General features: G+C 41.0%; 1 protein-coding gene across 16 annotated transcripts in view; it reads right to left on the bottom strand.

The window, feature by feature from the left end:
* SLC35F4 (solute carrier family 35 member F4) overlaps window positions 1-25,680 on the bottom strand; it is a 211,948-nt gene that overhangs the window by 160,875 nt on the left and 25,393 nt on the right. The window contains exons 3-4 of one of the 16 annotated variants that reach the window (XR_015134316.1): window positions 9,942-10,167; window positions 6,712-8,804 (exon numbers count right to left, since the gene is read on the bottom strand). The exons of 11 other annotated variants lie outside the window; for them this stretch is intronic. The gene's annotated coding sequence lies outside the window, so the exon portion shown is untranslated. Of the gene's footprint in view, window positions 1-139; window positions 5,579-6,711; window positions 8,805-9,941; window positions 10,168-19,713; window positions 24,607-25,680 lie in introns of those variants that run through there. 4 more of the 16 variants (XR_015134315.1, XR_015134325.1, XR_015134322.1 and 1 more) reach the window with 4 other exon arrangements.

Here is a 25,680-nt window from a genome sequence, read left to right as displayed (position 1 = left end):
AATTTATCACTTAAAATTGCTAACACTGGGGGCTACACTGCTTTGGCTTTGCTACTGTTTAGTTTGGGTCTCAGTTCAAAAGCTGTGTTATAGGTTCATGTAGGTATGCGAAGAGTTGACTCATTGGAAAAGACTCTGATGCTGGGAGGGATTGGGGGCAGGAGGAGAAGGGGACGACAGAGGATGAGATGGCTGGATGGCATCACTGACTCGATGGACGTGAGTCTGGGTGAACTCCGGGAGTTGGTGACAGGGAGGCCTGGCGTGCTGTGATTCATGGGGTCGCAAAGAGTCAGACACGACTCAGCGACTGAACTGAACTGAACTAAGGTAATGTAAGAAACCTAGTTCAGCCTACTGATTTTAAAAGTATCAAATTTGAAATGAAAGTTTTGATTCAGAAGTCAAGACAAATATCTGACTATAGTCTTTTCAAAATACATTTCTACTGTAACAAAGAATCAATTTTCTTAAAAAAAAAAAAAAAAAACTGGTCATGACTACAAAATCAGCTTATATATCTAAAGATCCTGAGAAACCTGTATGCAGATCAAGAAGCAACAACAGTTAGAACCAGATATGGAACAGTGGACTGGTTCAAAATTGGGAAAGAAGTATGTCAGGGCTATGTATTATCACCCTGCTTATTTAACTTATATGCAGAGTACATCATGTGAAATGCAAGGTTGGATGAATCACAAGCTGAAATTGCCCGGAGAAATATCAATAACCTCAGATATGCAGATGATACCACTTTAATGGCAGAAAGCAAAGAGGAACTAAAGAGCCTCTTGATGAAGGTGAAAGAGGAGAATGAAAAAGCTAGCTTAAAACTCAACATTCAAAAAACAAACATCATGGCATCTGGTCCCATCACTTCATGGCAAATAGATGGGGAAACAATGGAAACCATGACAGACTTCACTTTCTTGGGCTCCAAAATCACCATGGATGTTGACTGTGGCCATGAAATTAAAAGATGTTTGCTTCTTGGAAGAAAAATTATGACAAACCTAGACAACATACTAAAAAGCAAAGACATTATTTTGCCAACAAAGGTCTGTCTAGTCAAAGCTATGGTTTTTCCAGTAGTCATGTATGGATGGGAGAGTTGAACCATAAAGAAGGCTAAGCACCAAAGAACTGATGCTTTTGAATTGTGGTCAAGAACACTCTTGAGAGTCCCTTGGACTGCAAGGAGATCAAACCTGTCAATCCTAAAGGAAATCAATTCCAAATATTCATTGGAAGGACTGATGCTAAAGCTCCAATACTTGGCTATCTGATGCAAAGAGCCAACTCATTGGAAAAGACCCTGATGCCGGGAAAGATCGAAGGTAGGAGAAGAAGGGGACAACAGAGAATGAGATGGTTGGATAGCATCCAACTCAAGCAAACTCTGGGAGATGGTGAAGGCCAAGAAAGCCTGATGTGCTGCAGTCCATGGGGTCGCAGAGTCATATGCAACTTAAAAGAACAACCAAAAAAAGAAAAAAACCAACTAATAAATTTAGAAATATCTATTAAAACTTTGGGGGGCAGCCCAGCATACACAAAAGCAGTCAAGACTGAATTTAGAGGCATATGTTGGTTGAAAAAACAAACATTTTCAAAAGTGGTATGTGTTAAGAAACCTGAACAGCTTTTCCACTGATATGTGGATAATATTAAGGGAGACATTTTCATATTATATTACAAAAACTGAATTTGAACATTTTTAAACTTTTAATTACGGAAAATTAAAAAGATATATATATAAAAGTAAGGAGGACAGTATAATGAATTTCCAAGTATCCTTCAACCAGCTTCAGGGGTTACCAGTTTATGGCCTGGGCATAATAAAGCCTAGGATATGGACAGTAATCTCACTATGTTCTAAGGGACACTTTTAATTTCCTTTCCAAAAGAACTGTTTAGCTTCGCTCTATTCCTTGGCTACCACCTGAATTTCTAAACCTAGCTAGCTATTCTTAGAATTAAAAAATAAGTTGAAATGGAAATTTGAGATCTTATCAGTTATGTGTATGCTCAGTCCTGTCTGACTCTTTGTGATCCCATTGACTGTAGCACGCCAGGTTCCTCTGTCCTTGGAATTGTCCAGGTAAGAATACTGGAATGAGTTGCCATTTCCTATTCTAGGAGATCTTCCCAACTCGGGGTTTCTCTTGAGTCTCTTGCATTGGCAGCTAGATTCTTTGCCACTGTGCCACATATATCCCCACTCAATTCAAGATCCTTTTACCCAAGATCCTCAGGCAGTATAAGGAAAGTCTTTTTAGAAACAATAAGAATCACTTAAAATCCATGAAAGCTTCCTTATGAAGCAGTGGGTGCCCCATTCCTAGAAAGGTTGACATAAAAACTGGAATTCAGCAAACACAGTGTCATGGTACAGAGGGAAGAGGATGTACCTGGAAAACAAACCTGACTTTGAATCCTAATTTTGCCTCCCCTCTGAATTTCAGCCCTTTCATCACATGGTTGCTATTAGGATCCAATGAGGTGACATAAATGTCCAGCACACAGGAGATACTTAAGACATCTCTTTCTTTTATCTACCTTTATCCCCCCAAATAATTTGCACAAAATGACAGAGGAAACACATAGATAAGGATATAAAAGTATTTTTACTTAATGAAGTCACATACATGTATAATTTTTCAGTCACTGTCATTATGGGATAACATTTACTGAAATATTACATTGGTAGACTTTTTCCTATGGCTAGATTTCTCCCTAGACAATCGACATGTAAAATGGAGTGAAGAATATAGTGCTTTCATAACAGTATATTAAGCTGGGACAACACAGAGCAAATCACTCCAGAGATTTATAACAATAAGAACTAAGCCCTCCTTTTTTTCAATCACATTCTTATGCTATAGAGAAAATATCAGATTTGGAAAAAGAAAAGATTTTGACAGAAGAATGAGAACCCCATTAAAAGGAAATGAAAAAAGAAATCCTAAAGTAGATAATTTAATTAAGTTTTCTCTCACTAGCTTAATACTCAGCTCCCAATGGTATAATATTTCAAATTAATGACTCCCAGGTGGTTTTAATGCCTAAGAACCTTCAGTGTGAAATAAGTCCTTATGTAGCCCTGTACCTGTAATCAGCATCTCTCAGAGGAATGGCTGGTTCTGTCCATCTTCCAACACTCACTCTTAATGTAGATAATAATCTAGCTGCTACATGAGGCATCATTATTATTCTATATGGAACCAGTGTGTTTTTTTTTTAAGATTATTTCCTAGAAATACCTGCTATATGACAAGTAATCATATCTGTGACATATCCAATATGCTGGAGCATTTGAGAATCTCTCTGGATTTGATTTCTCATTTATGATATGTAGAGTTTTGGTGACTTGCTGCAGGTGTTTGTCTCCTAGCATGCTGCTCTGCTTTCCCTTTTTACACTGATGTCCCAGAGCCAAATTAAAAACTGTTCTATTTTTAAAGTCTAAACATTAAACTTATTTATTGAGCGTGTTTCAGTTAGTCTATGTGCGTAACAAATAAAACAACAATGTTTTGTCTTGCGGTCCTGAAGGTTAGTCACATGGTTCCTCTGCTGATCTCATGTGAGCTCACACGTGCAGCTGCCTTCAGCTGGAGAGTTGGAGGGGCCTGAAGGTGCAAGATGGCCTCACTCATGTCCAGCAGCTGATGTTGGTTATTGGCTAGGGTGCATGGCTTCTCCTTTTTTAGCCTCTTATCCTCTCATTTGTACCTGTTAACTATCAGCTCTATTTAATTTTAAAATGTACAAATTAGTTTGATATGCAGAAGAGTTTGAGGCTGTTGGATTTTTAAAACTCCATGTAAAACTGCCACAACAAAGAAATTCATACCAAATTAATCACTCCAGACTGCTAAATCCATCTACTAATTTAACTCTACAGTGTTCAGGATAAATGAAACAAGTTATATTATTAACCCTTAAAAAAAAAAAAAAGAACCCAACCAGTCATTTGCAATATGCTGCTTTAAGTCAAGCAACCAGACTACCGATTACCAGTACAGAGAATTTCAATGATAAACTTGGGCCAGTAGGCCAGACTGGCTCGCCTAACATGACTGCCTCAAGTAGTGTCCTTGTCCTAAGTGGTCTCTAGCAGAAAGTACAAGGCCTTTTAAAACCTCGAAAGTTGTATAACATTACTGCTATAGCATTCTATTGATTAAAACAAGTCAAAAGACCAGGCATTATTCAAGAAGTGGGGAAACAGACTCTGCCTCTTAATGGGAGAAATAGCAAAGTCACATTGCAAGAGTCAGGAGGAATGTTACAACCATTTTTTGAAAACAAGCAGTTATAGAGGCTTCTAAACAATGGTATCAAATTAAATGTCTTGTCTTTCTTAGAACTAGGCTTGCTTTTCTAAAGCCCAAGCACAGCACGATGCCTCTGGCTGTGATCTCCTAAGAAGCCTTTGCTTGGAATTACAACACATCTCTCAATGTTCTGGCTGCCTTAATAATCCTTTTATCCTCACCTGCAAGTAGAAGTTTGAAGAAAAAAAACCTTTATTTTGCTTTTCTTCACAGCATTTTTTTTCCAAAGAAGAATGTAGAAAAAAAAAAAAAGGTCTATCATGTAAAATACCAGTAACTGCCATGCTCAGAAGGTCCATGCAGTAAAATCTTTGAGATCCACAGGTGGAGAACTTAATTAGGATAGCATAGTGATCATCAGTGCATCCCCATAATGTCACCAAGAGTGCAGAATAGTCTCTTGCACAATCAAGAAGTCCCAACAGAAGCTGGGAGACAACTGAATAGCAAGTGACTAGATCATGCCTAGACTGGCACTCAGAAACCTACAGCTTGACCTCTGGTTGCTCCAAGTTGTGATCTGACCATGAACCTGACTCCTGTTTCTCTGCATGGCAGGATCTCAACTGCCCATAGGATATGCAGAAAGCATTTTAGATGTTTCTGGCAAAATAAGATGGTAAAATACCAGGGTATGATTTCCTCCAAATTTTGGCTGCTACTAATCAGTGGGACATTTTAAGAGAGTGGAGTGCAAATGGGAATGTTCCCTAAGTGTTCAAATATTTCATTTGGAAAAAAAAAAAATACAATCACAGAGTAATTAGCTTTAAGAGCCAAAGCTTGGTTCCACAGTCATCATACTATACATTACAGTGAGAAACACTATACAGACACTTTTCTGTAAATCAACAATTAGTATTTTCCTTCTTAAAATATTTTGTGGAAGATACTTCAAGGTATCAGATGCCTACTTGGTGTTTTTACCACTTTATGAATTAGTCTTACATTTTGCTCTAGTCAAACATACAGAAAGATGACATCTGGGGAGAGAGAACCAGGGAGGAGAGGGAATGAGGGAAAGCTCATTCATCTATGCAATAGAAGGAACAATTCCCCCTAATATCCAAAGTAATATGTGTTTTTGTTGACTGCCTGGTTGTTGATCTGCCAAACTGGTTACAGTCAGTGATTAGAATTCTGGGATGCTATCATAGATGCCATAGCTTTTCTTCCAAGGAGCAAGCATCTTTTAATTTCATGGCTGCAGTCATCATCTGCAGTGATTCTGGAATAACCTAGACAGCATATTAAAAAGCAAAAACATCACTTTACTGACAAAAATCTGTACAATCAAAGCTATGGTTTTTCCAGTAGTCATGTACGGATGTGAGAGTTGTACCATAAAGAAGACTGAATGCCAGAGCATGGATGCTTTTGAACTGTGGTATTGGAGAAGACTCATGAGGAGTCCCTTGGACAGCAAGGAGATCAAATCAGTCAACCCTAAAGGAAATCAACCCTGAATATTCACTGGAAGGACTGATGCTGAAGCTCCAACATTTTGGCCGCCTGATGTGAAGAGTTGACTCGTTGCAAAAGACTCTGATGTTGGGAAAGATTGAAGGTGGGAAGAGAAGGGGGTGACAGGATGAGATAGTTGGATGGCATCACCAACTCAATGGACATGAGTCTGAGCACAGTCTGGGAGAAGGACAGGGAAGTCTGGCATGCTACAGAGTCCATGGGGTTGTAAAGAGTTGGATACAACTTAGCAACTGAACAAGCAACAACATAGCTGTAGATCAAGTTTCCTCCAACATACTTCCTCTTCTGTACCTGCTCAGATTCCTCAGTTTATTTTCTTCCTCCCTTTCTGGATTTAAGTGATAATAGATATTTTATTACTTTGAAAGTGAAAGTCAAGTCACTCAGTCGTGCCTGACTCTTTGCGACCCCATGGACTGTAGCCTACCAGGCTCCTCAGTCCATGGAATTTTCCAGGCAAGAGTACTGGAGTGGGTTGCCATTTCCTTCTCCAGTTCATTACTTTGAAAGGATCTAAACTCTGCTTTCATCTCCTGAATCTAGACACAACATCCATAACTGTGAGTAGATAACTGGAAAGGAGTTAATAGGGAGGTTGCCGCAATGGTCAAGTGATCCAGTTAGTTGTCAGAGGTTAAATGTATAAGCTGTGGATAGCAGTACTTGGCAAAGACTCATGGTTTTGGAATGCTAGAGTTCAGACCTCAGATTCTGACATATTATGCTCCTGATAAACTCTCCACTAATCTCATAATATACATTTTATTACTGTAAGCCATGCTACATTAGGCTTTCTCAAAGAGTGATGAAATGCTAAGAACTCCAGCGGAATGTAGCAGAACAATGGGAACAAAACCACAGACGAGCAGAAGCTTGGCACTTATTGCCTTGAAGGGCAGAGCGGGTGAATTAATTGTTTCCAAATGCAACTAATTGGATCTTCAACTCCAAAGTAAATAGAGATAAGGCTTATTAGATTACAATATTCATAAGTGGAGAAGGCTTAGAAAGTACTCAGGATGGCTGATGTAAAGAAACTATTAAGGCAAAGATTTAAATATGTTAAAACTCTAAATAAGGAAAGAAATATATTACTAATTTGCACATTAAAAAATTTGAGAGGGGTCCTAATTGTGTCTGCAAATGAAGGTTCAGTAATCTATGGCATTATTTTCCTATGCCAATAATGCTGGTACATGCCTACCTCGGAGAACATAAGATCTATCTTCAGGAACCTATTTGAAGGAGAGGTACTATCTGCATTCCTTAACTGATTTCAGATATTTTTGTTGACCTCCTGTTTATATGGCCTACATCCATCTTAGCATCACAGGAAGTATAAATCTGGACACAAAGCAAAATCGCCAGGGAGCTGCCAATACTTGGACTGGCCTTTCTTTCAGACAAGTCTACCTGGCTCCCCATCTCTGTCTACTCTCGGGGACTTCCTGAAACCTGGCTACCTCGACCTAGGTCTCCATCTACTGCTCTTCCACTGATTCTACTTCTCTCTCATGTGTGGCTTCTTGTCACCAAGGCTTGACTCTGCGGGCCTAGCTGGACCCTGCCACATACTGTTCTGGGTCCCCATGGCCTCCTGTGTTCTGGTACAGTGTAATCCATGCAAAGATGTTTAAGGGAAAAAAGTGAAATGGCAGATTTATTTAGACTACTCTTCAACCAAATTAACTTTTGTTTTATTTCTCATCTCTGGATGTTTGCCTCATACCACTAAGTTCACCATTCCAAATTTATTAACGGGTTTTGTTTCATAAATATTTGAATTTTTGTATATACAAAGCTGCTGTCAATGATGTAATTCATGAATTCTTGGAGCTGTGTTCTGGATAGCTTTACCTTCAGACTAGACATGAAGAAATGACTTTCACTCCCACTTTGCAACCTATAAAAATAAAGTTTCTTTTGTAATCAGTTCACTTATGGTGGCCAGACTCTGTGAGTGTGACAGTGTATTTATTATGCAGATGTTCTTGGAATATTCACAGATTATGTATCCTGCCAGGATGTGGAGCTTCTGAAAATAGGACTTGGGAACAGACGCATGGGACACAGAGTTCTCAGGGTGTCCCCAGATATTAATGCAATCACTTAGATGTCTAAGTGTTGTAAGGTCTCCATAAGACACCCCACACCGTCCACTGGAGGGTTCTGCGTTTGAGAAGCTCCATCCGGTAAATCTTGGGACCCAGAGAGCAGAAGGATCTCCTGCACATCAAGGTTTAACACTTTGTTAATGACATTTCTCTCTCCCTTTATTTGACTCTGAGAAGTTTTCTTTGTGTGATGAGAGTGAAACAAGGCAGCAGTGCTTTGGGAATGGTCTTAACCCCACAATTCCTGGGTATAATTGGAAGTACATGGTTTCCACAAGCAACTTTGAGCTTTGCACACTAGAACAGGTAGCATTCAAATGTCATTAGAAGAAAAAAGTCAGACTCCAAAGAGCCTCCCTTCCTGGATCCAACTGCCCTCTGCAGGTTGTACGGCAGACTGGGCTCGTCGGGGATGGTTTGAGAGTGAGATTTAGTCGACAGCAGTGTGTGGTCTCAGAGAAGGCAATGGCACCCCACTCCAATATTCTTGCCTGGAAAATCCTATGGACGGAGGAGCCTGGTAGGCTGCAGTCCATGGGGTCGCTAGGAGTCGGACACAACTGAGCGACTTCACTTTCACTTTTCACTTTCATGCACTGGAGAAGGAAATGGCAACCCACTCCAGTGTTCTTGCCTGGAGGATCCCAGGGACGGGGGAGCCTGGTGGGCTGCCACCTCTGGGGTCGCACAGAGTCGGACATGACTGAAGCAACTTAGCAGCAGCAGCAGTAGCAGTGTGTGGTCTCTTCCCTGGTAGCTCAGTCAGTAAAGAAACTGCCTCAGTGCAGGACACCCGGGTTCAATCCCTGGGTCAGGAAGATCCCCTGGAGAAGGAAAGGGCAAACCACTCCAGTATTCTTGCCTGGAAAAGCCCATGAAGAGAGAAGCCTGGTGGGCTACAGTCCATGGGGTTGCAAACAGTCAGACACGACTGAGTGACTAAACCACCACCAGCGTGTGGTCTCAGGCCAGGCCTGGGCTTGAAGAGTGCCTATGCCACTTAGTACATTTCTCACTCACTGAGCTACTTCATCTGTAAATCAGAAGTAATAATTCCTACCTGACAGATTCAGTGTGACAATAAAAAATAATCAATGCAGACACCTAGCATACAGCAGACTCTTGGCAAACACTAACTATAGTTATTTTTCATTTCAAATGCAAGAAAATGAAAACCTGACTTTTGTGAGATTATGCACATATTTGGGATAGTTTATAAAAGCCACAGAAGTCTATTTTGAAGAGTTTTGGTTTTTTTTTAAACTATCACTGCTAGTCACATATCACATTTTCCAACTACTTACTGACATAATTTGGGGCATTTGTTTCAAGACCGTGGGTAAGTTACCTAATTGTTGTTCCTCTATTTTTCCAATTGTATGCATATTTTGCCCCCAAATATGCTGAAACTCTCAGCTGCCTAAGTTCTGTCCCCTGGAGATCCACAAGGGATGCTTGCTGGAAGAATGATAAGGGTAAGTGCTTATAGTGTTTTGTTCATTTGTTTTGTGGAGTTGTGTGTGTGTGTATTGTGGGGTGTGACATGGGTTGTTTGTTTGGTCTTCCAAAGAATTGTGTCATTCCAAAATGAATCAAGGGATAGATATTATGGAAGTAACATTTATCATCCAGAAGTACAATGATAGAGAAAAGGTGATTTAAAAATATAGGAGGCAAGGAATAGTTAGGGAGTTTGCGGCTCACATGTACACACTGCTATATTTAAAATGGATACCCAATAAGGACTTATTGTACAGCACAGGGAACTCTGCTCAATATTCTGTAACAACATAAAGGGGAAAATAATTTTAAAAGGAATAGATACATGTATAACTGAATCACTTTGTTGTACATCTGAAACTAACACAACATTGCTAACCAACTATCAGACCAGATCAGCTCAGTCGCTCAGTCGTGTCTGACTCTTTGCAACCCCATGAATCACAGCATGCCAGGCCTCCCTGTCCATCACCAACTCCCAGAGTTCACTCAGACTCACGTCCATCGAGTTAGTGATGCCATCCAGCCATCTCATCCTCTGTCGTCCCCTTCTCCTCCTGCCCCCAATCCCTCGCAGCATCAGAGTCTTTTCCAATGAGTCAACTCTTCGCATGAGGTGGCCAAAGTACTGGAATTTCAGCTTTAGCCTCATTCCCTCCAAAGAAATCCCAGGGCTGATCTCCTTCAGAATGGACTGGTTGGATCTCCTTGCAGTCCAAGGGATACTTCAATATAAAATAAAAAGTCAAAAAATGCAGGAGGGTATTATGAAGGGGTGAAGGTACAGCGTAGAGTGTGGAGGCATGTCTGAGTTTGCGCTCAGTTCTAAGAGTCTGCAGCACCTCTGGGTGGGCCGGCTGGACCTCTCACTTGCCATCTGCTTCCCCTACAGGGAAGCGAACCTGGAAGAAATCCTAAGCATGCAAGCTTTTGAGATAATCCACTGCACTAAATAACTGAGATTTAAAAAAAAAAAAAGGATATTATCCAGTCTTGGGGACTAAAAACAAAAGGGAAATAAGCATGTGAGCAATAATGCCCCCTAAAGTATTTCTCTTGCTCTAAGTTATTTCAGAACAAAGGCCTGCTATTATGATACACTCAGACTTAAGTTGTAAAGCCAAGAACTTTAGAGCTTAAATTCTTAAACTTTAGAGGGTAAATGCTTATTGCACTGGGCAGTGTTAGACATCATGCTATTTAGGGACCCTCTAAAAAGACTCATTCTTCCTCAGTGAGAAATTTTGGAGTGTTTCATGCCCTTGGATAAAAATGTGAGATCCCTAATGGTTTAGCCCACATTTGCAATATGCACGCTGAAACACTGAACTTTGTCTTACAAATCACTAAAGCTGCTTCTAATTTTGACTATGTTTTTTCTTTAACAGTTTCATGTGAAATATATCAAACTAATTACAAAAGCAAAGACAACAGTGTAATGAAGCCTCAGGTACCCATCACCCAGCTTCAGCAATTAGCAACCCATGGCTCCATCTATACTCCTATTTCCCCTGTTCCTGGATTACTCTGAAACAATTTCCATTTCATTATCTCACTTCATCCATAAATATTTCAGCATATATCTTGAAAAGATTAGAATTCTATTCTTATACCTAACCACACACTAAGCTGTCAAAAAATATTTATCTCATTAAATATCCAACTCTGACTACCTTTTGCATAATTGTAAAAAGTTAATTATACACAAATTGAAGCAACCACATGAAAATGACAGCTGCCATAGGTAGAGACCCAAAATCTTTGAACATCTTTCATGAGAATTAAATTATTGATAGCAAAGAGTGTCTGGCATAAGCTTCAAAGACAAAAGTCTATTTTGGTGAAGAAAACGATCCACTTTCAGGAGCATTTGCTTTCCCTAGTGAACTTAAACAGTACATTTAACCTATCCACTTAACTCAAAGTGATGGAGTGCCTGCGCATGGAAAATTGAAAGCATGTTATTTTTAGGCTCAAGCTGTAGAACTCTATAGCTGACCAAAAAAAAAAAAATCAAAGAACTCAAATGCAGACAACTTGACCAAACCAGCACTTGGCTAATTTGTTGGTTTATTAAAGAAAATGAGTTTTTCACTGGTAGGTTAGAAAAATCAGGCATATAAACTATTGAAGCCCCAAATACTAAATACATCTGAACGTTGAGGTTGCTTTTCCAGGACTGTGTATAAGCTCTATGCCATTTTATCCTATGTGTAGATTTATGTGACCACTACCACAGTCAAGATACAGGATGGTTTCATTACAAGGGTCCCTCATGCTACTCTTTTACAGACACAGTGATTTTTTTAAAGTATGATTCATGAAGCACCTGCATCAAAATCACCTAGGAGCAGGGGCCAGGTGTTGCTTATAAATTCTGAGGTCTCACTAAAGAACAGCTGAGTCAGAGATGCTGCAGCTCTAGTCTGAGAATTTGCATTTTAACCAGCTGCTCAAAGAATTTTTATTAATACTATTGAGAACCTCTGTCATGTTTCAATATTCTGGCTATAATATATATTTTACTTAAAACTAGGCCCAAAGAGATGCAGAACTTTAAATGAAGGTATAATCAGAATTGCTACATCTAAATACAATGAATCTAGTCCAAGCTCAAGTGTGCAGGCTATTTTGGATTTTGAGGAAAAATCAAACATTTGCATAGTTGCATCTAGGGTCAACTAAAATTGCAAAGTTTAGATTCCAAATTCCCAAATACGCAATATAAAGCAATCCTCTTTGCCAGTTCCCACCTGGGCACTGTGCCAGGTATTTTTATCAACACAAGGTATTTTAATCCTCACCATAATTCTACACGGTAGATCTCAAGGTTCACATTTTACAGAAAAAAAGAGACTCAGAGAAATAACCTGTCCAACAGACACTTCTGGTAAGCAGCTGTGCAGGGATCAAGATACAGGTATGTCTGACACCACCATTCAAATTCCTTCCATAATGCTTAGAGGATTTAGATTTAAAACAGGGAAGTTGAGTTGACTTCACTTTCACTTTTCACTTTAATGCATTGGAGAAGGCAATGGCAACCCACTCTAGTACTCTTGCCTGGAGAATCCCATGGACGCAGGAGCCTGGTGGGCTGCCGTTTACGGGGTCGCACAGAGTCGGAGATGACTGAATCGACTTAGCTGAGTTAGATTGATAGGAACACTCTCTAAATTTTGTATTTTGTGCTTGAAATCTTAGCTTCATTAAATTTTGCTACTGTTATTTTTGTTTGGAAGTACAATTACAATAGAATAGGGCAGCTATCAGACAAAGTTAGTACATTTGACATTGCTATGACATCCAAGGAGTGATGGATGGGTTTACCTCCTTGAAGACAATACAAACCAGTTCAGGACGCAAACTTGCATGATGACTCCAGTGTGGTTCAAGTCATAAGTTGGTTCCTTGTGGAAGGATCATGTACTGGTTTGTGATGAACTTTGGGGAAAAAAACAAAACAAAACACTGGTCCTTCCCTACAGGTAGTTCGAAAAGCACCAGGTTTTGCAGTTGACCAGTTTAAAAGTTGATAGATGCACTTCACTTCCCATTTGGACATGAGGCAGGGCAGACATAGCTGGTCAGCAAGCCTCTCCAAAGCTGCCCAGGTCTGCTGCTGCTACTGCTGCTAAGTCGCTTCAGTCGTGGCCGATTCTGTGCGACCCCAGAGACGGCAGCTCATCAGGCTCCCCCGTCCCTGGGATTCTCCAGGCAAGAATACTGGAGTGGGTTGCCATTTCCTCCTCCAGTGCATGAAAGTGAAAAGTGAAAGTGAAGTCACTTAGTCGTGTCCGACTCCTAGCGAGCCCATGGACTGCAGCCTACCAGGCTCCCCCGTCCATGGGATTTTCCAAGCAAGAGTACTGGAGTGGGGTGCCATTGCCTTCTCCGTGCCCAGGTCTAACAGAGCCCAAAACTGTCACCCCTGGCAAAGGTCTGATTTCAAGCTCTATGTTCCACTCTAGATGAGTAAACACCCAACATATTAACATCTAATGTATGCAAGTCAGGAAGCAACAGTTAGAACTGGACATGGAACAACAGACTGGTTCCAAATAGGAAAAGGAGTACGTCAAGGCTGTATATTGTCACCCTGCTTATTTAACTTATATGCAGAGTACATCATGAGAAACACTGGACTGGAAGAAACACAAGCTGGAATCAAGATTGCCAGGAGAAATATCAATAACCTCAGATATGCAAATGACACCACCCTTATGGCAGAAAGTGAAGAGGAACTAAAAAGTCTCTTGATGAAAGTGAAAGTGGAGAGTGAAAAAGTTGGCTTAAAGTTCAACATTCAGAAAACGAAGATCATGGCATCCGGTCCCATCACTTCATGGCAAATAGATGGGGAAACAGTGGAAACAGTGTCAGACTTTATTTTTCTGGGCTCCAAAATCACTGCAGATGGTGACTGCAGCCATGAAATTAAAAGACGCTTACTCCTTGGAAGGAAAGTTATGACCAACCTAGATAGCATGTTCAAAAGCAGAGCCATTACTTTGCCAACAAAGGTTCATCTAGTCAAGGCTATGGTTTTTCCTGTGGTCATGTATGGATGTGAGAGTTGGACTGTGAAGAAAGCTGAGCACCGAAGAATTCATGCTTTTAAACTGTGGTGTTGGAGAAGACTCCTGAGAGTCCCTTGGACTGCAAGGAGATCCAACCAGTCCATTCTGAAGGAGATCAGCCCTGGGATTTCTTTGGAGGGAATGAAGCTGAAACTCCAGTACTTTGGCCACCTCATGCGAAGAGTTGACTCATTGGAAAAGACTCTGATGCTGGGAGGGATTGGGGGCAGGAGGAGAAGGGGACAACAGAGGATGAGATGGCTGGGTGGCATCACTGACTCAATGGACGTGAGTCTGAGTGAACTCCGGGAGTTGGTGATGGACAGGGAGGCCTGGCGTGCTGTGATTCATGGGGTTGTGAACAGTCAGACAGGACTGAGCGACTGAACTGAACTGAACACATAGTGTTAGTAACTCAGTCATGTCTGACTCTTTGCAATCCCATGATGGTAGCCTGCCAGGCTCCTTTGTCCATGGGATTCTCCAGGCAAGAATGTTGGAGCGGGTTGCCATTTCCTTCTCCAGGGGATCTTCCTGACCCAGGGATCAAACTCGGCTCTCCCACACTGCAGGCAGATTCTTTACCATCTGAGCCCCAGGGATAGTTAGTGGTAAATATATCCACTGTATAGATAAGAAAACTAAGGTAGAGAGAAGCTCAGATACCTGGTACTAAGTTCTCATGACAGAGTGATGACCTTCAAATTAAGACTCATATAAAAACTTTTTTTTCCTTGTTACTACTGCTCACAAATATCTCACTCTGGTGTTTTCAAGTCATTACCTGTACTGTGTAAATGGAGATTTAATTGAGCTGAATATCTCAGAAAAGGCAACAGCGAAACAAAAAAAATGTACTCAAGGTTACGAATGCCTAGGGCTTCTGGACAGTGTTTTTATTTTGGTTAATATTTAATTTAGGCTCCTTGCAGGCGAAGGCAAAATGGGATTGAATACAAAGAGTGAAAACTGAATGAGATTATAAGGAAAAGGATAAAAATAGAAGGATGGTAGTTCACAAAAATGATGGTGGCTATATAAAAATACTATGTTCACAGTGAAAATCTCATATTAACATTTATAGAGGCACTGACAGCTTTTTGAGGCATAGAATTTGGCCTTCATAAGTCAACATGGAAGACTAAATCCAAAAGCTGAGGTTCTAAAAATAAGCCCTTTAAAAATATGTCCTGTGTGTGTGAGTGTGTGTTTCCTCTCAACCAGGCAATCCAGTACTTTTCCCAGATACTTGGGTAGGGAAACAAGATCACTAATTAGACCCTCTTAGTTCAGGTTCCCGGAAGAGTTCATCTCTCTCCCGCTACTGCTTCCACCTTTCTGATGCAGCCAAGGTACTCAATGGGTGGCTCAGATGCTAAAGAATCACCTGCAATGCAGGAGACCCAGGTTCAGTCGCTGAGTTGGGAAGATCCCCTGGAGAAGGGAATGGAAACCCACTCCAGTATTCCTGCCTAGAGAATTCCATGGTCAGAGGGGCCTGGCGGGCTACAGTCCATGTGGTTGCAAAGAGTGGGACACAACTGAGCAACTAACACAGAAGACAACTCTAGGAAGAGAGATGAAGTTTGGCAGGAGTGGGCAAAGGATTTCTAAGAAGATTTCTTACAATTTAATGATTTGGGTTTTGTTGACTTCTTAATCCTTTTTCATGACAATTTGCTGACATGCATCTATCATTTAAAAATGTAACTTGCTCTTCCAAAAGAGCAACCTCCTTCCACAACTCCAGATCCAGCTTTTCAGAGGGAAGTACAGGGCCAAGAGTCCAGCAGTCAGCCCTGGCCAGGTGGATGCACAGTATTTGGATGGGAAGTCCCACGTCTTGCAGGGAGTCCAGTATGGCCAGTACCCATCAGAGCCTGATGCAGCCTTTCCTATTTTAAGAAGCCCTGACCCCTCGAGAAAGCATGTGTGGTCCTGCAGTGGCTCCAGCAGGAGCAGGAGGGCAGGGGTGCATGACCTTGGGAGGCAGGTAAAAGCCCCAGGGCAAGGGGGGGTCATGTAACTGGAAACTCCATCTGAGCATTGCACACTGTCATGGACACTGTCCCCACCCCTCCTTTCAGACTCCGGGACCCTCTCCAGGGGCTTTGCTTTAGCAATGAAGAACCACGAGAAATAAAAAAAAATTTGTTTACATGACAGGGCCACATGTTCAAGGTGGGGCTGTGCCTATGGCCTTTTTATGATTGGGGATGTGTGTGGGGGTGTGGGTGTGTGTGTGTGTGTGTGTGAGTCATTTAGTTGTGTCTGACTCCTTGCGACCCCATGGACTGTAGCCCACCAGGCTCCTCTTCTGTGGGATTCTGTAAGCAAGAATACTGGAGTAGGTTGCATTCCCTTCTCCAGGGGATCTTCCAGACCCAGGGATCGCACCCAGGTCTCCTGCACTGCGGGCATATTTTTAACCATCTGAGCCACCAAGAAAGCCCATGATTGGGGATATTCCTGATAAGTACTGGTGACCTCTGATAAAGAGGTGGTCTCTACAAGATGGCATGTGCAAGCTTCTTGGGGCCATGTTCAGCAGCACCCAAGCCCCCGCTATCACTGAGGACTCCCCTTTCAGGAGCAGCCACAGCCTCCTTTGGTTTAGATCCTTTATTCTGGTTGGGTCTCCCCAACATTTGGCCCAGCGGCACCTGGACAGCGCCATGATTCTTGACTCTACCAACCTACATGAGCCTTTATAGGGAACCATGTAGAGATATTCTACATCCTCTGAGGGCTGAAGAGATGGATATGGTTTTCCTTCTTTTTTCCGGGAACCTCATGCCATGGCTTTTTCAAATCCCATTGGCATGGGCTGCTCCACTGGGCCTTCAGAAATCTCTAGACCACATGCAGGTACCCAATGCTCTGTCCCTCCCAGGCCCTCAGACTCCAGGGAAACCATGTAAACTTCCTCCCACGTAATTCTCTCACTCACACCACTTTGAAGGCAGCGCTAGCAAGGGACTGTGGTGTTCAAATCCAGCCAGCTGTGCCTTCTCCAGGCTCCCCAACCTCTAGTGATCCTCCTGCTGTCCCTCACCCTTAGGGGGAGCAGGGAAAATAGCTCCTATTTTCCACAGACATCCCCCTATACCCCCTACCTCAAATCAACTCCTTCCACTTGGCCCTTTTCTTATACTGTCTGAAGTTGGAAGTACCTGTCCCAGTTCCAGTATACTTGGCATCTCATGGTTGTCATAGCACGAAGCTGTCTGTCCCATATGGCCAGACCAGCTCATTGGGCAGCTCTCTGGATTGAGAACATGTACAATGAACAGTGCCCTTCTCTTCCAAGTTTAGTGAAATTACCAGGATAATAGGGAAAAAAATCTCTTTAAACAGCCTTTGAAAGTGAAAGTGTTAATTGCTCAGTCATGTCCGACTCTTTGTGACCCCATGGATTATAGCCCACCAGGTCTGCTGTCCATGGAATCCTCCAGGCAAGGATACCGGAGTGGGTAGCCTATGCCTTCTCCAGGAGATCTTCCCAACTCAGGGATTGAACCTAAGTCCCCCACGTTACAGGAAGATTCTTTTCTGTCTGAGCTACCAGAGAATCCTTTGCAATTACTAAACAACACATTTTAATTTTCCCTAACTTAGACCTCAGTTCCTTGAATCCTTCTTCCTGTGTGGTTTATCACCCAAAGGAAGAAGAGAGCTCACACTTAGGACTTCTTTAACACGACTCCAGGCTTTGCTGAGGAATAATTTTGACTAAAAGCCTCTGTATCCCATTCAGGGCCAGCTTCCCAGGCATATGATCTTTGGAACTGCACAGAGCCACGTGCTTGTTGGCTGAATGTTCTGCTACTGCTGTTCTGAACTCTAATACTTTTTGAAAAAGGGCCTGCATTTCCATCTTGCACTCGACCAGGTGAATTATGTAGCCATCTGCTGGCTTTAACACAGCCCACCTCATGCAGGCCTCAGGGCTTCCAGGTAAAATAAAGATAAGAAGAAGTGGAAGAAACAGGGAAAAAAAGTCATTGTGTTCAAGAGTCAGGGAAAAAGCCGGGAGGTGGGGGCTGCAAGGGAGCAAAGTGCTCACAAGGTGTCTTGCTGCTGCTGCTGCTGCTAAGTCGCTTCAGTCGTGTCCGACTCTGTGCGACCCCATAGATGGCAGCCCACCAGGCTCCCCCGTCCCTGGGATTCTCTAGGTAAGAACACTAGAGTGGGTTGCCATTTCTTTCTCCAATCAAGGTGTCTTGATTTCCCCTCAACTCCATTTCTTTGGACAGAAGCCCAGAAAGGGGAGGAGTGTTACGTAGTATCAGGGAGCCACATAGAAGAGAGACCTCAACTCCCAATGCTGATCAGAAATCTGGCGAGGGATTCGGCCTGCCTGTTACCACAGGCGCCTGGCCCAGCAAGGTAGACTCGGTGCTGTGTGGCCAGGCACGGGGCCCTGACATCTAGCTCTCCTGATCAGTCTGGCTTCTATGTCCTGTGCATCAGAAGTAGATGTTTCCTTGGCCCCCAAGGGCAGACTCAAAGACTTCCAGTGGACCCTAATTGAACAACCCTCCAACCTACTCTGGGCCTGCAACCAGGCTGTGTTGATAGGATTCCAGGAGGTGGTTGACGTGGCCAAGACTCCCATGCAGCTCTGACTGAAGGGTGTGTGTGTGTGTGTGTTAGTCACTCAGTCATGTCCAACTCTCTGTGACCCCAGGGACTGTAGTGTGCCAGGCTCCTCTGTCCATGGAATTTTCCAGATAAGAACACTGGAGTGGGTTGCCATTCCCTTCAACAGGGGATCTTCCTGACCCAGGGGTCAAACCTTGGTCTCCTGCACTGCAGGAAAATTCTTTACACTGAGTCACCAGAGAAGGGTCCCACCCACCGAACTAAATGAGTGTAGGATGGATCTGAGGGCCCCAATACTCTGTCACCACAAAGTCCTATGAGCCCTACTCACCAATCTAGAGACCATGCCAGAGAGATGGGGCAGAAATAGGAGAGGAAGCCTGATCTAAAGGGCCTATTTATTTCCATTTTGTTTTTGTCATTTTTGTTTTTCAAATAAATGAGATCACACTTATCACATACAATTTTCTATACCATGTTCTTCTCACTCAATAATATTTCATGTAAATATCTCTAAGACAGTGATTTAGCTCTAATTCATTACTACAATGGCTGAATTGCATTTCATACTGTCATTATATTCAGTAAATAAACTCAACATTCAGAAAACTAAGATCACGGCATCTGGTCCCATCACTTCATGGCAAATAGATGGGGAAACAATGGAAACAGTGAGATACTTTATTTTGGGGGGTTCCAAAATCACTGCAGATGGTGACTGTAGCCATGAAATTAAAAGATGCTTGCTCCTTCGAAGAAAAGCTATGACCAACCTAGACAGCATATTAAAAAGCAGAGGTATTACTTTACCAACAAAGGTCCATCTAGTCAAGGCTATGGTTTTTTCAGTAGTCATGTATGGATGTGAGAGTTGGACTATAAAGAAGGCTGAGCGCCGAAGAATTGATGCTTTTGAACTGTGGTGTTGGAGAAGACTCTTGAGAGTCCCTTGGACTGCAAGGAGATCCAATCAGTCCATCCTAAAGGAAATCAGTCCTGAATATTCATTAGAAGGACTGACAGTGAAGTGGAAACTCCAATACTTTGGCCACCTGATGCCACCTAACTCATTGGAAAAGACCCTGATGCTGGGAAAGATTGAAGGCGGGAGGAGAAGGGGATGACAGAGGATGAGATGGTTGGATGGCATCACTGACTCGATGGACATGAGTTTGAGCAAGCTCTGTGAGTTGATGATGGACAGGGAAGCCTGGCATGCTGCAGTCCACGGGGTTGCAAAGAGTTGGACACGACTGAGTGACTGAACTGTCACTATACCATAATTTATTTCAACCATTATCCTAACAATGGACATTCAACTTATATTTAGTTTTTTTTTTTCATTTTTCATTCTAAAGTGCCTATTTTAAATTATAGCCCAATCAGTTTAATGTGAGGTTGACTTCTTTCCTATCCCCTTGCAGGTGGGAGTTTCTAAGGAAGACTAGGTTAATTATAAACACAAACAATGGAATGTATTTCTTCTGCACCGGTAAGCTCATAACCCTACATTTTATGTTGTCCCAGGTGTCTTATTAAAATTTAAATATCCACTGAAAACACAAAGATGACTTGTATCTACACATATAACCACAAAGTTTCAGTTTATCTAGTAATTCCAAATTTCTCTTTATCAAATCTACCCTTCATATTTTTTCAGTGGTTTTACGTAAATTACATTCATATGCATCATCTTATTTCCCTTCCCCACAAACCCTGCAAGGCAAGTAGGAAAAGATACCATTGTCCACATTTGGCAGGGGACTTGGGATTGCTAACCGACTTGTCCAAGATCATAGGGCCATTAGAGACAGTACCAGGCCCAGAAGCCAGGCCAGACTCCACATCCAATGCTCTTTCTACCACACCATCCATGCCTCCTCAAACCTATATAATCAGACTGTTAAAATGTGATGACTGTAGTGGGTGTTTTCTTTATTAATCCACTTTCCTTCAAGGTGGCAACTTTCTGGACAGCTGTTCCATTTTCTATTTCATTGTTTTCTGCTCTTTCATATTTTCCTGTCTGTTTTCATTTTCTCCTTGTTGCTAGTCTCTTAAGATGAAAGCTGAGGCCTTTGAGATTTTTACTTTTATACTATTAGCATTTTAGTACTATACATTTTCCTCCAAGTGCTGCTCTAGCAGCATCCCACACATATTGATGTGAGGTATTTTATTTCATTATCATGTTTCATTCAGCTAAAATTTCTAAGAATACATCTTTGGCCTATTTCTTAGAAGTGTGCTATTTAGTTTCCAAATATTTGAGGATTTTCCAGACCTATTCTTGATTTCCAACTTAATTCTATTGAAAACAGAAAACATACTATGTATGACAAACCTTTTTAGACTTGTTTTTATAGCCAGAATATGGTCTATCTTGGTAAATAGTCTCCATTCATGCTACTCTTTGGGGACATTATGTTTTATAATCATTTAAGTCATAATTGACCATAACTCTATTAGTTTAATAGTGTTGTTTGAGTTCTCTTATATATGTCCTTACTGATTTTCATCTACTTGTTCTATCAACTATTTAGAGTAAATACTGAAATATTAAATTTTTGTCTACTTATTCTATCAATTATTTAGAAATGGATATAGACATATTTGATTATAACTGTAATTTTTTATTTATCTATATTTTGCTTCATGTATTTTGAAGTTCTGATGTTAGGTAGATTAAATATTTAGAATTGTTATCTCTTATCTAATTGATATTATCATTACAAAATGACCTTCTTTATCCCTGGTATTATTCTTTGGTCTGAAATCTTTGTTTGATATTAATATAGTCAGCCACTTGTTTTCTCTTTTCAATTCTACCATTCTATTCTGTTTCTGTAAGTTTGACTTTTAACATATATATATATATATGGCTTTCCATTGGAGAAGGAACTGGCAACCCACTCCAGTGTTCTTGCCTAGAGAATCCCAGGGATGGGGGAGCCTGGTGGGCTGCCATCTATGGGGTTGCACAGAGTCGGACACGACTGAAGCAACTTAGCAGCAGCAACAGAATGGCTTTCCATACTTTTACTTTTAACCTATTTGTATCAATAGATTTAAAGTAGCATACTTTTAATCACTGTAGTTTTGTCATATATTTTGAAACCAGAAAGTGCTATGCCTCTAAACCAGAAAGTTTTATTCTTCTTTCTCAAGATTCTTTGACTATTTGAGGTCTCTTGTGATTCCAGATGAATTTTATAATTTTTTTTCTATTTATATTGGATGATATACATTTTATTTTTGTATTCTTACAAATACCTGAGTTTTTTCCTGGGATATAGTTCAGGTACTGGTAAACCATTTTATTTTAGGCGGGGTGGTCTTACTTTTAAGATCTGTTAGGCAAGACCATAGCAGTATTTAGTCTAGGATTAATTATTTCCTACTACTGAGACAAAACCCTACTGAATACTCTCCCATTGCTCCATGAATTAGGAAGCTCTCCTATCTGGCTGGTGTGAATAGCTGGTGTGAATTCTCAATCTTATGGAAGCCTCAGATATTTGTAACCCTTTTGGAAGACTATTTCCCTGGCCCTGGGTATTTTCCTCACAGGGATGTAATTAGTTGAAAATTTAAAGTGAATCCTCTGCAGATCTCTTGAGTTCTATTATGGGTCTCTGCTCTCTGGCACTCTGCCCTTTGAAATCTAGCCAAATTGTTTTGTCCCAATTCTCTAGATTCTTAATTCATCTCCTCAACTCAGGAAATTTGTTAGACTCTGTGGATTCCCTCTTTTTGCAGTGCAGATAAGAAATTCATCCCAGGCAACAAGGTGGGGGTAACTGTGGGACCTGACCCATTTATTTTCCATCTTTGAGGGGTCACTGTCCTTCACCGCCTGAAATTCAGTATCTTGAAAAGTGGCTGCACATACTTTATCCAATCTTTAATCATTTCAGGAAAAAAGATCAATCTGGTCCTTATTACTGCATACTGACCAGAACCAGACATTCTTCCATTCCTAACATAAACACATGCAGTTTCTCTTGACAGGAGAAACCCTCTTACACTGGAGTGGGTTCCCATTTTCTCATCCAGGGATCAAACTGTGTCACCTAAATTGCTGGTGGATTCTTTACCCCTTGAGCCATAAGGGAAGCCCACTTATTCTGTAGAATATCCTAATATTATTTCATTATCTTAAAAAGATGCAAAATGACTCAAGGATAGTTAAAGACTGATGATAGCTATAACCAGGAAAACTTAAAAAGGTCATTGGAAAAGTCTGGATAATGAAGACTTTATTTAGAAAGTTAATGAAGATTTTGTTTAGAAAATTAACTTTCAAGAAAAGTAAATTATTGCTTCATTATTAAATTATTATCAATAATTCTTAATGTACACTGATTTAGGAAATATTAAAGTTATCCACTGTACATTAAAATATCTGTTTTGTACAGACTTTTATACTTTCATCTTCACATAACTAATTCTCACACTCACAGAGACGTGGAGTCAATAAGGCAGATTTTTTAAAATTAGAAAATGCCTATCAGCCCATATTTTTAACCAGAGACTAAGGGAATTTTCCCTTAAATAAAACACAAAATTGCATCTGAGATAAGCATAAAAGGTTTTGCAGAGAGAGCTAATTCATCAGGAGAGGACAACTGCACAAATGTTGGTTAAATCTGGCAAGTATGACTATCTACAGATACTTTAGTCTTTTGGATTATAAGCCACAGACACCATTTCCTGCTACGTATGAAGAAATAAAGGAAGCTCACAGAACTGATGTGAAAGCTGTAGTATCTAGCTAGCAAAGTAGCTGAAAGCAAGATATTTGAAAGAATAGACCCACTGCTAAGCTATGCCCTAAGAACAACCTGAGTGCATGGGGGTGGGGGGGGGCGGTGGGGGCAGGGAGGGAACGGGGACAGGATCTTTGCTGACACAGCTGGCAAAACTCTTACTACCAGTGAAATAAATTCAACCCAGCATTACTTCTTTGTATCACTCACTCAGGCAAGAGTATCTAGTTGATACTCTTTGCCTAGTTGGGCAAATCTAATTTATAAGCCTGTATCCTTGCTATCCAGATTCAAAGAGAGCATGAAACCCTGCTTCTCTCCAAGACTCACACTGCGGTGGCTTTCCTAAACAAAGAGAATAAGTGCTGATGCTGGATAGCAAATAAAGCAACTAACATTCATTGTATCTGTCTTTGGGGAACTTTTATTTTTATTCTATTATGCTTAGACAAGGAAAAATTGTCTAAGACTTGGTCATGGGGTAAAGGGATTACTGAGACTCCTTTCTGTGTAGTGCTGGGTATTATTGAGCACTGCCCAAGGGTTGGTCCCATCACTTCATGGGAAATAGATGGGGAAACAGTGGAAACAGTGGCAGACTTTATGTTTTTGGGCTCCAAAATCACTGCAGATGGTGATTGCAGCCATGAAATTAAAAGACACTTACTCCTTGGAAGGAAAGTTATGACCAACCTAGACAGCACATTCAAAAGCAGAGACATTACTTTGCCAACAAAGGTCCGTCTAGTCAAGGCTATGGTTTTTCCAGTAGTCATGTATGGATGTGAGAGTTGGACTGTGAAGAAAGCTGAGAGCTGAAGAATTGATGCTTTTGAACTGTGGTGTTGGAGAAGACTCTTGAGAGTCCCGTGGACTGCAAGGAGATCCAACCAGTCCATCCTGAAGATCAGCCCTGGGATTTCTTTGGAAGGAATGATGCTAAAGCTGAAACTCCAATACTTTGGCCACCTCATGCGAAGAGTTGACTCATTGGAAAAGACTCTGATGCTGTGAGGGATTGGGGGCAGGAGGAGAAGGGGACGACAGAGGATGAGATGGCTGGATGGCATCACCAACTTGATGGACAAGAGTTTGGGTGAACTCCAGGAGCTGGTGATGGACAGGGAGGCCTGGCATGCTGCAATTCTGAGCGACTGAACTGAACCGAACTGAAGGGTTACTCTGGTGGCTCAGACAGTAAGGAATCTGCCTGCAATACAGGAGAACCAGATTCAATCCATGGGTTGGGAAGATCCCTTGGAAACAGCAACTCATTCTAGTATTATTGCCCGGAGAATTCCATGGACCAAGGAGTCCAGCGGGCTACCATCCATGGGGTCACAAAGATAAGGGCACAACTGAGTAACTAACATTTTCACTTCACTTTCAAGCATTATCTGATTTTCTATGGATCTGTACCTTTGTTCCTCCTACAAAATGTTATTGACTAGGACAGCTAACAATTCTGTAAAGGTAGGAATTAATTGCAGAAAATAGTGATGTCAGTTCAGGTCAGTCTCATAACAATGCAAATGAATTATTCCAATGATACCAATAATTTCTATCTAAAAGAAAAGAGAACCTCATAGTTGTAGTTTTACTGGCTTGTAGATCATTAACCACTTTTTAAATCTAAATTATCAATCTTATTCCAACAGCCTTTCTGTTAATATAACAAATCAGTGTTTTTCCAGCTCTCTTTCGACCAACTTTCCTACCATTAATGTGTTAAATAAGTTTTTGAAAAGTATTCATTTTATATAAGTCATGCTTTTAACTTTTTGGAATTTATACTTTGATAATATTTTCTGCCAATATCAAAATAACCAGCTTCAAGAGATACCTTGCCAAACCTACTTTCTCTAGCTAATTTATAGACAAAGTATTAAGGAAAGACATCTATTCTCCTTAATACAATTAATAAGGCACACTAAAGAATAGTTTCAATTTTTAAAAAATCTAAGGTGAAAGAAAATCAAGTATTCAGAGACAAGATGGCATCATGATTGAGACTGCAAACTTTAGAACCAGAATGGTTGCTATTTACTGGCTTTGTAACACCAGGCAAGTGACACAATCTTTCTTTGCATCAGTTTCATCTTCTATAAATTTATAATAACATCTACTAAGTTATTATGAGGACTAAATGACTTAATACTTACAAAAATCTTAGGTTAGTGCCTGAAGCACAGAAAATGTTATGCAAATATACTTATTAACTATATTATATATATTAATAAGTATAATTAATATTATTGTCTGTGTTTCAGGTTTGCAAAGTGCA

Source organism: Bos grunniens, chromosome 10 (genome assembly GCF_055505025.1).
Source record: "Bos grunniens cultivar Pamir isolate PY7600 chromosome 10, Bosgru_T2T1.0, whole genome shotgun sequence".
NCBI classification, from domain to species: domain Eukaryota; kingdom Metazoa; phylum Chordata; class Mammalia; order Artiodactyla; family Bovidae; genus Bos; species Bos grunniens.
Note: the sequence above shows the minus strand (reverse complement) of the source record. Positions and strands in the feature narration are given on the sequence as shown.